Source organism: Rattus rattus, chromosome 10, assembly GCF_011064425.1.
Source record: "Rattus rattus isolate New Zealand chromosome 10, Rrattus_CSIRO_v1, whole genome shotgun sequence".
Taxonomy (NCBI): Eukaryota; Metazoa; Chordata; class Mammalia; order Rodentia; family Muridae; genus Rattus; species Rattus rattus.
This window is the reverse complement of record NC_046163.1, coordinates 60590379-60603644: the sequence shown is the minus strand read 5'-3', so window position 1 is coordinate 60603644 and position 13266 is coordinate 60590379.

Sequence of the window (13266 nt, the reverse complement as noted above, 5' to 3'; positions counted from 1 at the left end):
CACTTAAGCACTCAGCATCTTCCTCCTCAGCGCAGCCTGTGGGGTGGGGTGTCAGTCCATTTGTCCTCCGGTTTTACAGGCACAGGAGACTGCTAACGTCCACTGCTGTAGCTCTTCTCTGTAGGCTTCAGGTACACTGGCTAAGGCAGAACCTCAAATCCAAGGCTCTCTGTAGACATGAGACCTCTGAGAACCAGTCATGATCTCACTCATCTCTGTGCTCATGGGTCAACCATGACTTAATAGGGACCCAACTGAGGGAAACTGTACCATGAATAAACATTTCATTTCGGGGACATGACCCGAGTGAAGCTTTAATTCCACTTTCAAGCTCCCATTACAACGCTGAGTGGAAGCTTTAGCCTCGTTTGCACTCCGGTTTTGAGTTGTAACTGGAAAAGCGTCTTGCACTGTTGAACCTTCTGAGTGGCCCCTTTAACAGCCTCCAAACTGTATGAAATGGTTCTCTCTCCCGGTTGTATATTTGAAACATTCGACTGTCACTGTCCTGTTTTTATTTTAATTATGTACTAAATTATGTAGTTTTGTTCTTTTAAACGCCTGTTGCTTTGGACGTCGTTTATTTATAGTAAAGGTAGGCGTGAGATAGTAAGACTGTCCCTTTCCCGGGGAAAGCTGCCATGGTACCTGGGTAAACCTAAGGTTTCGGTAAATCCCACAGTGGGAGAAAAGCACAAGGTTGTCATCCGTCCAATATGACATGTTATGCATCCTTGAGGTTACTTTTACCAAGTGACACTCTCCTACCCATTCTTAGTATTGTCCCTTTGTGATCCTGCCCTTGAGTTTTGTTCAAGTCTCTATCTGACTTTGAAAGTGTGTCCTCAGTGAGAAACCGTAATGTGGTGTTTCATGGTTTGTTGGGAAGGTAATTTTAAAATAAACAGTTTCCTAAAAAGATTTGTCAGCCAAGGTCATAAAGCCAAGGGACCATAAAGGTCCCTGTCTGGAACACGTTTTCTCAGCAGGTCTCACTTTTGCAATCCTAGCATCCTAGCATCTCACAGTAGCCTTGGAGGAGGCCCACTTAGTAGCCTTGGAGGAGGTCCACTGAGCACACAGAGCTTGACTTTGCCAGTCTGCTGTTCTGGTAGAGGAAGACTTTGAAGCGTCAGCATACAGGTTTTCAAAGTATAATCCTCATGCATCAAAGAAAATAAGCCTCAAATTATTTCTTCAATAATTATTCAAAATTTCTCTTAACTACATCTAACTAGCCTAAGTATAACCTCTAGTCTTCCATTAGTCTACGTACATGGCTTTTATGAGCACTTACACAGTAAGCAGGGAGGGCCTACAGCACGAGCCTGTGCTCTGCAGCCCATCAGATGGAGCTGTACTTGTTCTCGAGTATCTGTAACGAGAATAAAGCTCTACCCCTCGCTGGCCTTTAGCCTCACTCGGAGTAGCTGACACGGTAGAAGCTTGTCTTCGCCTTTTATTAAGGCAGCTATCGGGGAGCTGTAACGCTCACTCTGGGAGAGCATAGTGGTATTTAGTCTCCAAATCACTATTTTAGTAGCTGAAACTGGCTTGCCATGGAAAAACTCACCCAGCCTCCTGGGAGAGACCGCTCGCATTCCCTGGCAGAGCCTTGCGTGCTGTAGGTGGTTTACAGCACATTTCATAAAGTATTCCCACCCAGAAGAGAGTCCCCTGTTAGAAGGGGCCACCCCGTGCATAAGTTTACCCACACTACACACTACACACAAGCATACACATGTGAAAAGACGGATGGGAGGTGAGGACAGGCCCTGTCCGACAGAGCCCTGCTCCCCTACCCCACACACTTTGCCCACATGGTATCCACCCATCTTGAGTTTCAGAAACTAGAAACTTCCCTTCTGATGTATAGAGAGCCGGGAGGTAATGGGGGCAGTTAGCAGTACTCCCGTTGTGAAGATTGACTGGGTACCCCCATGTCTAAAGCCACTGGTTTGAGTCAACATTTTTCTTTTTTTGGTAAAACATGGTTTTTGGAGTACTGAACTCACAGGGGCTTGCCTTAATTCAGTAGTTTCAAGATGTATGCGCTATATTCTATGTGTTAAAATGGTAAAATATTCTATGTAGCCCCAAGAGTGGGTAAAACAAAGTTTAATGCCTAAATAAATAAGCCAAAAGGTGTCACAACAGCTGGATTTTTTTAGAGAAAATGGACATAAAAAACTAGGCTATGCGTCATGGACAAAAGCGACGGCACCTGGGACTGCACTACGTCATGCACTATTTTCTATGCCATTTCCTAGCCTGCACTTTGACCTCCAAAGAAACGCTGTGTGGTGCCTGTTCCTTGTTAGTGAGCTCACCCCCTGAGTCGACACTTATTTCACTCTGCGGAGTTAGCCTCCTGGAGCTGGCGTCCTTATTTGAGTTCTCTGCTTCCTTAGCCATAATACTTTGTAGGATCTGAGAACTCCTGTCTCGACTATTTCCAACAGCACAGAAGCCCGATGTAATGTAAATCTCACCCGTGGTGACCCACGCAGTCATAGATCCTCTTCTAGTGGTGAATACTTGTGCGTTACATGTATTCATTCGTCACAGCCCCTCAGAAAGCAGACTCTACGATTTGAAGGCGGGAGTAGAAGGCCTGAAAAGGGGCGCTCAGAGCGCTGCAGCTGCTGGGAATTGGCTGAGTCTTAACAGGAAGCTGAATTTACCGTTGAATGCTTTGGCTTGGGGTCTGCACAAGATCCTTTAGGGCAGACGAGGTTCTGTTTAAACTACTCACATGTAGAGCCCATCTGCAGAAAATTCTCTTTAACAAAACGTTAAGACTACAGAAGCCAGTACCTACTGCGGTGGAGTGTGGCCACCGGCTGCTCTCTGAGTAGCCGTCTATCACACAGATCAAACTAAGGCAGGCTTGAGTGATGTTGGCCTTTCCCAATTTCCTAAGAACCGTTCAATTTGTAAAGCTCAAGCATTAAATTCACCTTCTTCCCATTGTGTCTGCAGATAGCCACAAGCTTTAGAGGCCTAGGGATCTGAGCAGGCGGGCTGTTGCCAAGGTCTAGCGGTTCATTCTGCCAAAAGGTTAGATGTGTTTAAAACTCCTCTCTGTGGTACCATGTGTCTGTTTACTTATGCTCTTGAGCAACAATAAACCACTAGTTTACCTTCTGGAGTTTTCATTGTTTTGACCTAACCAATTATTGGAAGGTGATAAAAAGCACCTCCTAGTCACACAACAGGACACGGAAATAAACATGTTGTCACCAGGCCCACTCGTTTCTTTATTTCATGCACCAGGGTTCAGAGTGTAGCTATTGTCCCAAACCACTGCACTGTGTTTACACCTCAGAGCCACCATAAAAAGCAGGGTTGACCTGAACGGGGGTAGTCGAACACAGGTAAGCCACATGACCACAATGTTAGACCAGGAAGCGACCTCGGTGGGGTTCGAACTGGACCCACCTGCCTGAAGCTTTGTGCTTCCCAGCAGTGACATACTCCATTTCTAAAAAGGCAAGAAGCATGAAGATGCCACGTGGGGTGGTTGCCCTAGATACTCAAAAACAAGCCATGTAAACCCACCAGTGGCAGAACTGACTGGGAAGAGGCCGGGAGCCCTGGGGAAGCCCTCTGCTGTAGAAGAGGCTTGCTTATTTGCATGTATTTACAACGTCCTGAGAAAGAGCTAGGCTTGCAGGCAGCTTGGAACAGATTGTTTCGACAGTCGTTTCCCCAAGGTTTATAAGTAAAAGACTTATTGACTTATAGGCCCAAGGCTACTAACAGGTCACAATTGTATGTCACTGTGACGGTCCGTTAGTCCGTAAGGGGCTCTACCTAAGGCTTCAAAATTCTTCCTGCGTCCAACCCAAATAGAATTTTTGATGAACTGCGGCCGTACAGATCACTTTTAGTATAATTTATACAGAGGTTTCATGTTGATGTTTCCATACATATAGTACACGTTGATGTATTCACCCCTGTGTTAATCTTATCCTCCCCCATCTTCACCTCTTCATGTGCTTAGCCTCCCCCTTTTAATTTGCCGTCCTTTGTTTTTCGGATTTCCACATAGAAGAGAAAACATGGCTGTGAAGTTGGTTTATTTCATTTAGCATGGTTACCGGTTCTATGCGTTGCCCTGCAAAGAACATAATTGCACCCTTTTTTGTTGAGTAAGCTCTTCCGTGTGTATGTTCTTTTTTTATTCACCCATTGACAGACACCAGGCCCATTCCATTTATTGGCTCTTGCAGAAGTGAGGTAAACGTGGGTGTCTCAGGTGTACAACTAAATGCGGTATTGCTAGATGGATGGTAGTTGTGTTTTCAATTAAAGTTTTTTGAGATTTATTTTTATATGTATGGGTGTTTTGCCCGCATGTATGTCTGTTCACAATGCAGTGCCCGTGGCAGCCAGAAGAGGGCAGCACTTCCTCTGAAATGAGAACAGGAAGTTGTGCACCTCCATTTGCGTGCCAGGAATCCAGCCCAGGTTCTCTTCAACCACATTCTCTTAATCATAGAGCCATCTCTCTAGACCCCCTCCTGCTGGCTCCCACGGGGGCTTGACTACATCCCCACCAACAGTTACGTTTCTTTCTCCCCACATTCTTAAAAATTCATTTTTTTTCAAAGACTTTATTTATTCTATGTATATAAGTACACTGATGCTGTCCTCAGACACACCAGATCCCATTACAGATGGTTGTGAGCCACCATGTGGTTGCTGGGGTTTGAACTCAGGACCTCTGGAAGAGCAGTCAGTGCTCTTAACCACTGAGCCATCTCTCCAGCCCCTCTCCCCACATTCCTGCCAACATTTGTTGTTTTCTTGATACCATTCTGGTGGGTAAGGTGGAATCTCAATTAAGGTTTTTGTTTTATTTTGGCCACATTTGTTTGAGCGTCTCTATAGCCTTACCTAGAAATGTTCTAGGTAGCCCAGGCTAACCCTGGGCTCACAACAATCCACCTGCTCCCGTCTGCCACTGGAGGAAGTCTCTCTGATGGTGACTAGACAAGGCACTGATCTATGAGTATAGAAGAATGTCATGAGAAGTCATTTCATGGTTTGGTTTGGCTTGCTTTTTGTTTGGTTTTGCTTTTCGTTTTGTTTTTGCCAGTCATGTTTGGTTCTATCCTGGGTCTCTAGACTACCCAGACTCCAGGTAGTATGAGGCCTGGGTTCCCTCTTGTGGAGTGGGCCTCAAGTTAGATCAGATGCCCGTTTCTCACAGCACCAGCATTGCTCCAGCACGTCTTGCAGGTAGGGCAGATCGTAGGGGGGAGGTTTTTTGGCTGAGCTGGTGTCCAGGTTTCTCTTTCCATAGCCTGAAGAGTACCTTCCTGTGCAAAGAGACCAGTATGCAGGGATGAGGGTTCCACCCAGGCACCAGCTGGAGCTCTCTACACTTCAGTAAACTGTGTGCACTCTCTCCCTCCATCCCCTCCCCCTCCTGTACCTGCCCCCAGTTCACCCATAAAATCTAATTCTCCTTCCTGGGGAGGTCTATGCTTCCCTTCCAGAGTCCTCCTCTTTACCTAACCTCTCTGGGTCTGTGGACTGTAGCTTGACTATCATTTACTTAACAGCTAATAGCCAGCACTTAGAAGCGAATGCATACCATATTTGTCTTTCTGGACTACCTCAGAATAATTTTTTAAAGTTGCGTTATTCGCCTGCAGATTTCATGATGTCATCTTTTTAACAGCTGAGTAGTACTCCATTGCATAATATGCCACCTCCTCTTTATTCATCTTTTGGTTGAGGAACATTTAGTTGAGGTTATTTTCAGTTTCTAGCTATTTTGAATAAAGCCACAATGAACATAGTAGGGCAAGTGTCCTTGTTGTCATCCCTAGGGTATATGCCCAAGAGTGGTACAGCTGGATCTTGAGGTAGAACAGTGCCCAATTCTTTTTTTTTTTTTTAATGAACGGCCATGTTGATATCCACTCCCACCAGCAATGGAGGAATTGCTCCATATTCTTGCCAGCAGGAGCGGACACTTGGGTTATTGATTTTAGTCATTTAGGGTAGATTTTAGCCATTTAGGGTAGAATCTCAGAGTAGTTTTGATTTGTATTTCCCCCCTTGGCTAAGGATATGGAACATGCCTTTAGTGTTTCTTGGCCATTGAGATTGTCTAGTGAGACGTCTCTGTCTAGGTCTGTACCCTGTCTTCTAATTGGATGACTTGGCTTTCTGACATCTGTTTCTTCCGTTCTTTGTTTTGGAGATTAGTCCTCTATCAGATGTAGATTGGGGAAAAACCTTTCCCATTCTGTAGGGAGCCATGTTGTCAGATTGATGGTGTCCTCTTAGCCTTACAGAAGTTTTTCAGTTTCATGAGGCTTCATTTATCAATCGTTGGTCTTCGTGCCCGAGCTACCAGTGCTCCGTTCAGAAAGTCGTCTCCTGTGCCAATGCACTCAAGGCTGTTCCCCGACTTAGTCTTCTGTCAGGTTCAGTGTCTCTTTTTTATGTTGGGGTCTTTGATTCCCTGGGACTTGAGTTTTGCGCAGGGGGTTAGATAAGGGTCTATGTGCGTTCTACATACCAACATCTAGGTGACCAGACCATTCATTGAAGGTCTTTCTTTTTTCCATTGCATACTTCTGGCTTCTTTATCAAAACCAAGGTGTCCATAGCTCTGTGGATTTACGTGTGGGTCTTTGATTTGATTCCATTGATCAGTGTATCTGCCTTTACGCCGATACCACATGGTTTTCATTGCTCTATCTCTATAGTACAACTGGAAGCCAGCAATGGTGACATCTCCAGCAGTTCTTTCATTGTTCAGGACTGTACTAGCTTTCCTGTTTGTTTGTTTGTTTTTCCTTATGAGGTTAAGAATTGTCCTTTCAGGGTCTGTGAAGAATTGTGTTGGAATTTTGATGGGGATTTCATTGGATCTGTAGATTGCTTTTGGTAAGCTGGCCAATTTCACTCTATGAATCCTAACGATCCATGAGCATGGGAGATTTTTACATCTTCTGATATCTTCTTCAATTTCTTTCAAAGTATTGAAGTTTTTACCATACAGATCTTTCACTTGTTTGCTTAGAGTTACCCCGAAGATGTTTTATATTATTTGAGGCTATTGCGAAGGGTACTCTTTCCCCGATTTCTTTCTCCGACTGTCATTTGAATACAGCAGGGCTACTGATTTTTTTTTTAATCCACCCATTTTGGTGAAAGTGCTTTTCAACTGTAGGAGTTCCCTGCTAGAATGTGTAGGGTCACTTACGTATACTACCATATCATCTGCAAATAATGATGCTTTGACTTCTCCCTTTCCTATTTGTATCCCCTTGATCTCCCTCAGTTGTCTTACTGATCCAGCTAAAACTTCAAGTACTATTTTGACTAGATATGGAGAGAGTGGACAGCCTTGTCTTATTCCTGATTTTAGTGGAATTGCTTTGAGTTTCCCTCCATTTAATTTGATGTTAGAGAAAGGCTTGCTGTAAATTGTCTTTATTGTAGTTAGGTATGTCTTTTATATGACTAATCTCTCCAAGACTTTTATTATGAAGGGGTGTTGGATTTTGTCAAAGGCTTTCTTCCAAACTTAATGAGATGCTCATATGCCTTTTTTTTTTCTTTCAGTTTATTTATATATGGATGTCTTAGTTTGAGTTTTATTGCTGTGAAGAAACACCATGACCAAGGCAACTGTTATAAAGGACAACATTTAATTGGGGCTGGCTTACAAGTTCTGAGGATCAGTCCATTATCATCATGTCAGGAAGTATGACAGCGTCCAGGCACATTGGCCCTAGAGGAGCTGGGAGTTCTACATCTTGATCCGAAGGCAGCAGGAGAAAACCACTACTGGGCAGCTAGGAAGGGGGTCTCAGAGCCCACACCCACAGTGACACACCTACTCCAACAAAGCCACACCTAGTCCATCAACCATACCTTCTAATGGTGACAATCCCTAGGCCAAGCAAAACCAAACCACTACAGTGGATTGCATTTACTGATTGTCATATGCTGAACCGTCCCTGCATCTCTGGGATGAAGCCTATTTGATCATGGTGGATGATCTTTTTGATGTGTTCTTGGATTCTGTTTGCAAGTATTTTACTTAGTGTTTTTTTCATGAGGGAAACTGGTCTATAATCTCTGTCTGTTGGGTCTTCGTGTGATTTGGTTATTAGGGTAACTGTGTCATCATAAAATGAATTGGGCACTGTTCCTTCTGTGTCTGTTTTGTGGAACAATTTGTATTGGGATTAACTCTTCTTTTAAAGTTTGTAGAATCTTATGCTGAAATCATCTGACACTTGACTTTTCGTCGTTGGGAGACTTTTAATGACTGATTCTATTTCACTAGGGGTTATAAATCTATTTAAATTGTTTATCTGATCTGTTGCCTATTCAGTAAATTACCTATTTATGTACTACTATTTAAATAATGTTTCCTATTGATAAAATTAGTGATTTCCTTTAACTTTTCCAATTTGGTAGAGTACAGGATTTTAAAGTATGTCCTTATGATTCTCTGTATTTACTCAGTTTCTGTTGTGTTCCCCCTTTTCATTGTTTATTTTACTAATTTGAGTATTCCTTCTCTATCCTTTAGTTAAGGATATGGGTTGTCAATCTTGTTGATTTTCTCAATGAACAAACTTTTTGTTTCATTGATTCTTTGTATTGTTCTCTTTATTTCTATTTAGTTCTATTTTATCGATTTCAGCCCTCGGTTTGATTATTTCTTGCCATCTACCCCTCTTGGGTGTGCTTGCTTCTTTTCATGTGGGAGCTTTCGAGTATGCATTGAGTCTTTAGCATGTGATTTCTACAATTTTGGGTTGTTTTTTGTTGTTTTTTTTTTTAACATAGGCACTTAGTGCTATTCTCCTTTTAGCACTGCCTTCATTGTGTTCCACACGTGTGGATATGTTGTGTATTCATTTTCATGGAATTCTAAAAGGTCTTTAATTTCTTACTTTATTTCTGTCTTGACCCACTTTTTTCTTATCTGATAAGGAACTCTTTAGTTTCCACGAGCTTGGAGGCTTTCTGCTATTTTGGATATCCTTGGTGGTCTGAAGGGATGAAGGGGCTTCTTTCCGTTTTCTTGTATCTTATGAGACTTGCTTGTGTCCAAGTATGCCATCAGTTTTGGAGAAAGTTCTGTGGGATGCTGAAGAGAAGATGTATTCTTTTGTGTCTGGGTGAAATGTTCTGTAAATATCCTTTAAATCCATTTGGTTTCCAACATCTGTTAGCTCCAGTATTTCTCCTTTTAGTTTTTTTTTCTTTTTTTTTTTACCTTTATTCTTTTTTTCTTTTTTTCGGAGCTGGGGACCGAACCCAGGGCCTTGCGCTCACTAGGCAAGCGCTCTACCACTGAGCTAAATCCCCAACCCCTCTCCTTTTAGTTTTTGTCTGGATGGTCGATCTGTCCTTTGGTGAGAGTGAGCTGTTGAAGTCTCCCAGTATCAGTACGTGAGGGACAATATGTGGTTTAAGATGTAGTAGTGTCTCTTCTACAAAAGTGGGTGCCCTTGTGTTTGGAGCATTGTGTTTGGAGATGTTAGGAATTGAAATGTCATCTTGGTGGATTTTCCTTGATGAGTATGTGGTGTCCTTCTCCATCTCTTTTGCTTAATTTTGCTTTAAAGTCTATTGTGCTGGTATTAAAATGACTGTGACAGCTTGTTTCTTAGATTCATTTACTTGGAATATCTTTTTCCAAACTTTTACCCTGAGGTAATGTCTATCCTTGATGTTGAGGTGTGTGTCTTTTTTTTTTTTTTTTTTTTTTTAAGATTTATTTATTTATATATATAAGTACACTGTAGCTGTCTTCAGACACACCAGAAGAGGGCATCGGATCTCTTTACAGATGGTTGTGAGCCACCATGTGGTTGCTGGGAATTGAACTCATGACCTCTGGAAGAGCAGTCGGGTGCTCTTAACCGCTGAGCCATCTCTCCAGCCCGAGGTGTGTGTCTTGTATGCAGCAGATGAATGGATCCCGTGTTCCTATATATTCTGTTAGTCTGTGTCCTTTTATTGGGAAATTGAGACCATTGATATCTGGGCGATATCAATGACTGATGATTATTAATTTCTGTTATTTTGTTGGTAGTGCTGTTGGCACACAGAAGCTTGCACATGCAAGCGTGCACGTTCACGCACTTCCCTTCTTTTGGTTTTGCCGATGTGGGCTTATTTATTTCTTACCTTCTCATGGGTGTAGCTAACCTCCGTGGGTTGGAATTTTCCTTCTAGCACCTTCTGTAGGGAGGTGCTAGATTTGTAATTAGATATTGTTTACATTTGACTTTATCATGGAACATCTTGTTTTCTCCATCTATGGTGATTAAAAGTTTTGTTGGGTAAAGTAATCTGGGCTTGGCATCTGCAGCACATCTGTCCAAGCCCTTCTGGCATTTAGACTCTCCATTGAGAAATAAAGTATAATTCTAATAGGTCTGAATTTGTGTGTAACTTGGTCTTTTTTTCCTTGCAGCCTTTAATATCTTTCTTATTCTGTATGTTTAGTGTCTTGAGTGTGGTGAGGGGACTTCCTTTTCTGATCCAACCTTGTAAAAGGCATCTCCTTTTTTGGTTAGAAATTTTTTCTTGTATGATATTGTTGAAAATATTTTCTGGGCCACTGAGTTGGGATTATTCTTTTTCCTCCTCTAGTTCTTTTTTTTTTTTAAGATTTATTCATTTATTATATATAAGTACACTGTAGCTGTCTTCAGACACACCAGAAGAGGGCATTGGATCTCTTTACAGATGGTTGTGAGCCACCATGTGGTTGCTGGGAATTGAACTCAGGACCTCTGGAAGAGCAGTCGGGTGCTCTTAACCGCTGAGCCATCTCTCCAGCCCTAGTTCTATTATTTTTAAGCTTGATCTTTTCACAGTGTCCCAGACTTCCTGGGTATTTTGTGTCAGGAGTGTTTTTAGACTCAACATTTTCTTTGACCAGTATCTCCATTTCTTGTATCATATCTTCAATGCCTGAGAGTCTCTTTTCCATCTGTCGTATGATGTTGGTGAAGCTTGCCTCTGTAATTCCTGTTTGCACTCCTGAGTGTTTCATTTCTGGGATTCTCACAGATCGTGTCTTCTTTAGGGCTTCTATCCACATTTTCATTTGTTTCCATCAACTGCTCTTGTTTTTTTCTTGGCTTTGAGGGATTTATTCATTCCTCTTTAAGGACCTCTATCATCATCTTACAGTTTGTTTTATGGACTTTTTCTTGTGCTGTCAGCTGTGTTGGAATATTCAAGACCTGCTGTGGTAAAGACATATTGCCTTGGCCATTGTTGTGTTCTTATGCCGATGTCTAGGCATCTGGGTTTGGGGTAATTATAGGCTCAGGTGCTTGTGATGGCTCCTCCCGGTTGTCAGCTTGAATACATCTGGAATGAACTACATTCCAGAACTGGAAGGCACGCCTGTGATCCAGATCTTGAGACTGAAAGACACAGGCTTTTGATCTGGATCTTGAGGCATAGTGGCCATGAAAAGCTTAGGCCCAGACAAGATGATACCTACCTTTAACCCCAGGAGACAGAGGAAAGCAGATTCCTGGGTTCAAGGCCAGCCTGGGACAGAGCAAGTTCCAAGTAAAGAATAACGTAGGTCCAGGTGTGCTGGTAAACACCATTAATCTGGCCATACCTTCTGCTGGAAGCCTACGTGAGGACAATGGAAGAAGAAAGGCTTCCTTCTCTGCCTGCTTGCACTTGCTTGCCAGCACATCTATTCTTCAGGATTCTAGCTTATGCAGAAGACCAGGTGAAGCAGCCAGCCTTATGGAACTGAGAAACTACTGGATTATTGGACTTCTCATCCACAGCTACCTACCCATTGTTCCTTGATTTCTGTTTCCTCTCTAGTTTTTAGAGAGTGTGTTGACCATGTGATGTCTGTTTTTCAGGTCTGCTCTGCTGGTGAGCTCACATGGAATGCTTGTTGATGTTGGAGGCCGAGGGAAGGGAAAGCCATGGGGAGATGGTCTATTACAGCTCTAGGGGTGACCCTGAGAATTTAAAGAGCTAGGTGCCACGAGCCTAGGCACCAGGATCAAATCTTCCCTCTATCTGAAAAGTAGCTGGAGAGTGAAGCTTACCTCAGTTTGCCAGAGGACAATGAAATGGTGACTGTCAGGCAGTTACATCACTCAGAACGTGGTATCAGTGGGCAGATAGATAAATGACAGGACAGAATAGAAGCTATGTAGTGATACAGGCCCATTTCAACTCCAGGAGAAAGGACGAGCATCTGATAGTGGTCTCCAAATGCTACATGGGTTGACGGTAGTCCCTACCTAAGTGACACACACACACACACACACACACACACACACACACACACACACCTACTCTGACAGATTTTTTAGACTCCTGAAAAGTTTATTTCCTTTCCGTCTTAGTTTTGTTATCTCTCAGAATCCTAGAGCCACAAAGGTTGTGGGAAATATTCCTGAGGTCTCATTGATGTGCACGGGAACCCACACACCTGAGGAATGTTGTTGCTCTTGAGGACCCTCTGATTTGTGGAAAAGAATTCAAGGGGCAGGAGATGGCTTGGTGGTTAGAAGCACTGGTTATTCTTGTAGGAGACCAGGGTTCAATTCCCAGCATCCACATGGCAGCTTGTTACCATCTGTAACTACAGTCTCGTGGGATCTCTGGACTCTGTGGGTACCAGGCAAGTCAGCACATGATAAATAGGCATACATTCAAACAAAACACCCAGACTCATAAAAAATAAACAAACAGCTAAGAGACAACAGTGTGGCCAGGATAACATTGTGTTTGTGTATAAAACTTATCAAAGAATAAACAAACAAAAGTCATTTTAAAATTTCTCAAGTAAACCCAGTAGCCCAGGCACCTGGCACAAATGCTTTGGGAGTATTCTGGGGTGCTTTCTCCAAGCCAACTTGTGGGGACATCTTGAGCAAATTTTTGCACTCCTTCTGACTCACAGCTGTTTGTTCTCTCCCATGAGGAACAAGTTGATCAAGGAGCTGCCCTGTAGCAATGGCTTTGAAGAATGGAAGAAAGACATTCAGGCCATGGGAGGAATCACCGTTTACACCAAAACCTGGAGACATCTTCAAGAAAAAGAAAGGAAAAAAGAACTGTGGTGAAGGTTCTGAGCCTCTGTGTTGCTTTCTCTGGAGACTCCTGACATGACCACCGGACAGACATTCTGAGGTTACGAAGCAAATTACTCCCACCAGTTTTGAGTCAGGGACTGAGGAAAAAGGCATCATCAGAGATGACTAACTCAGTAGG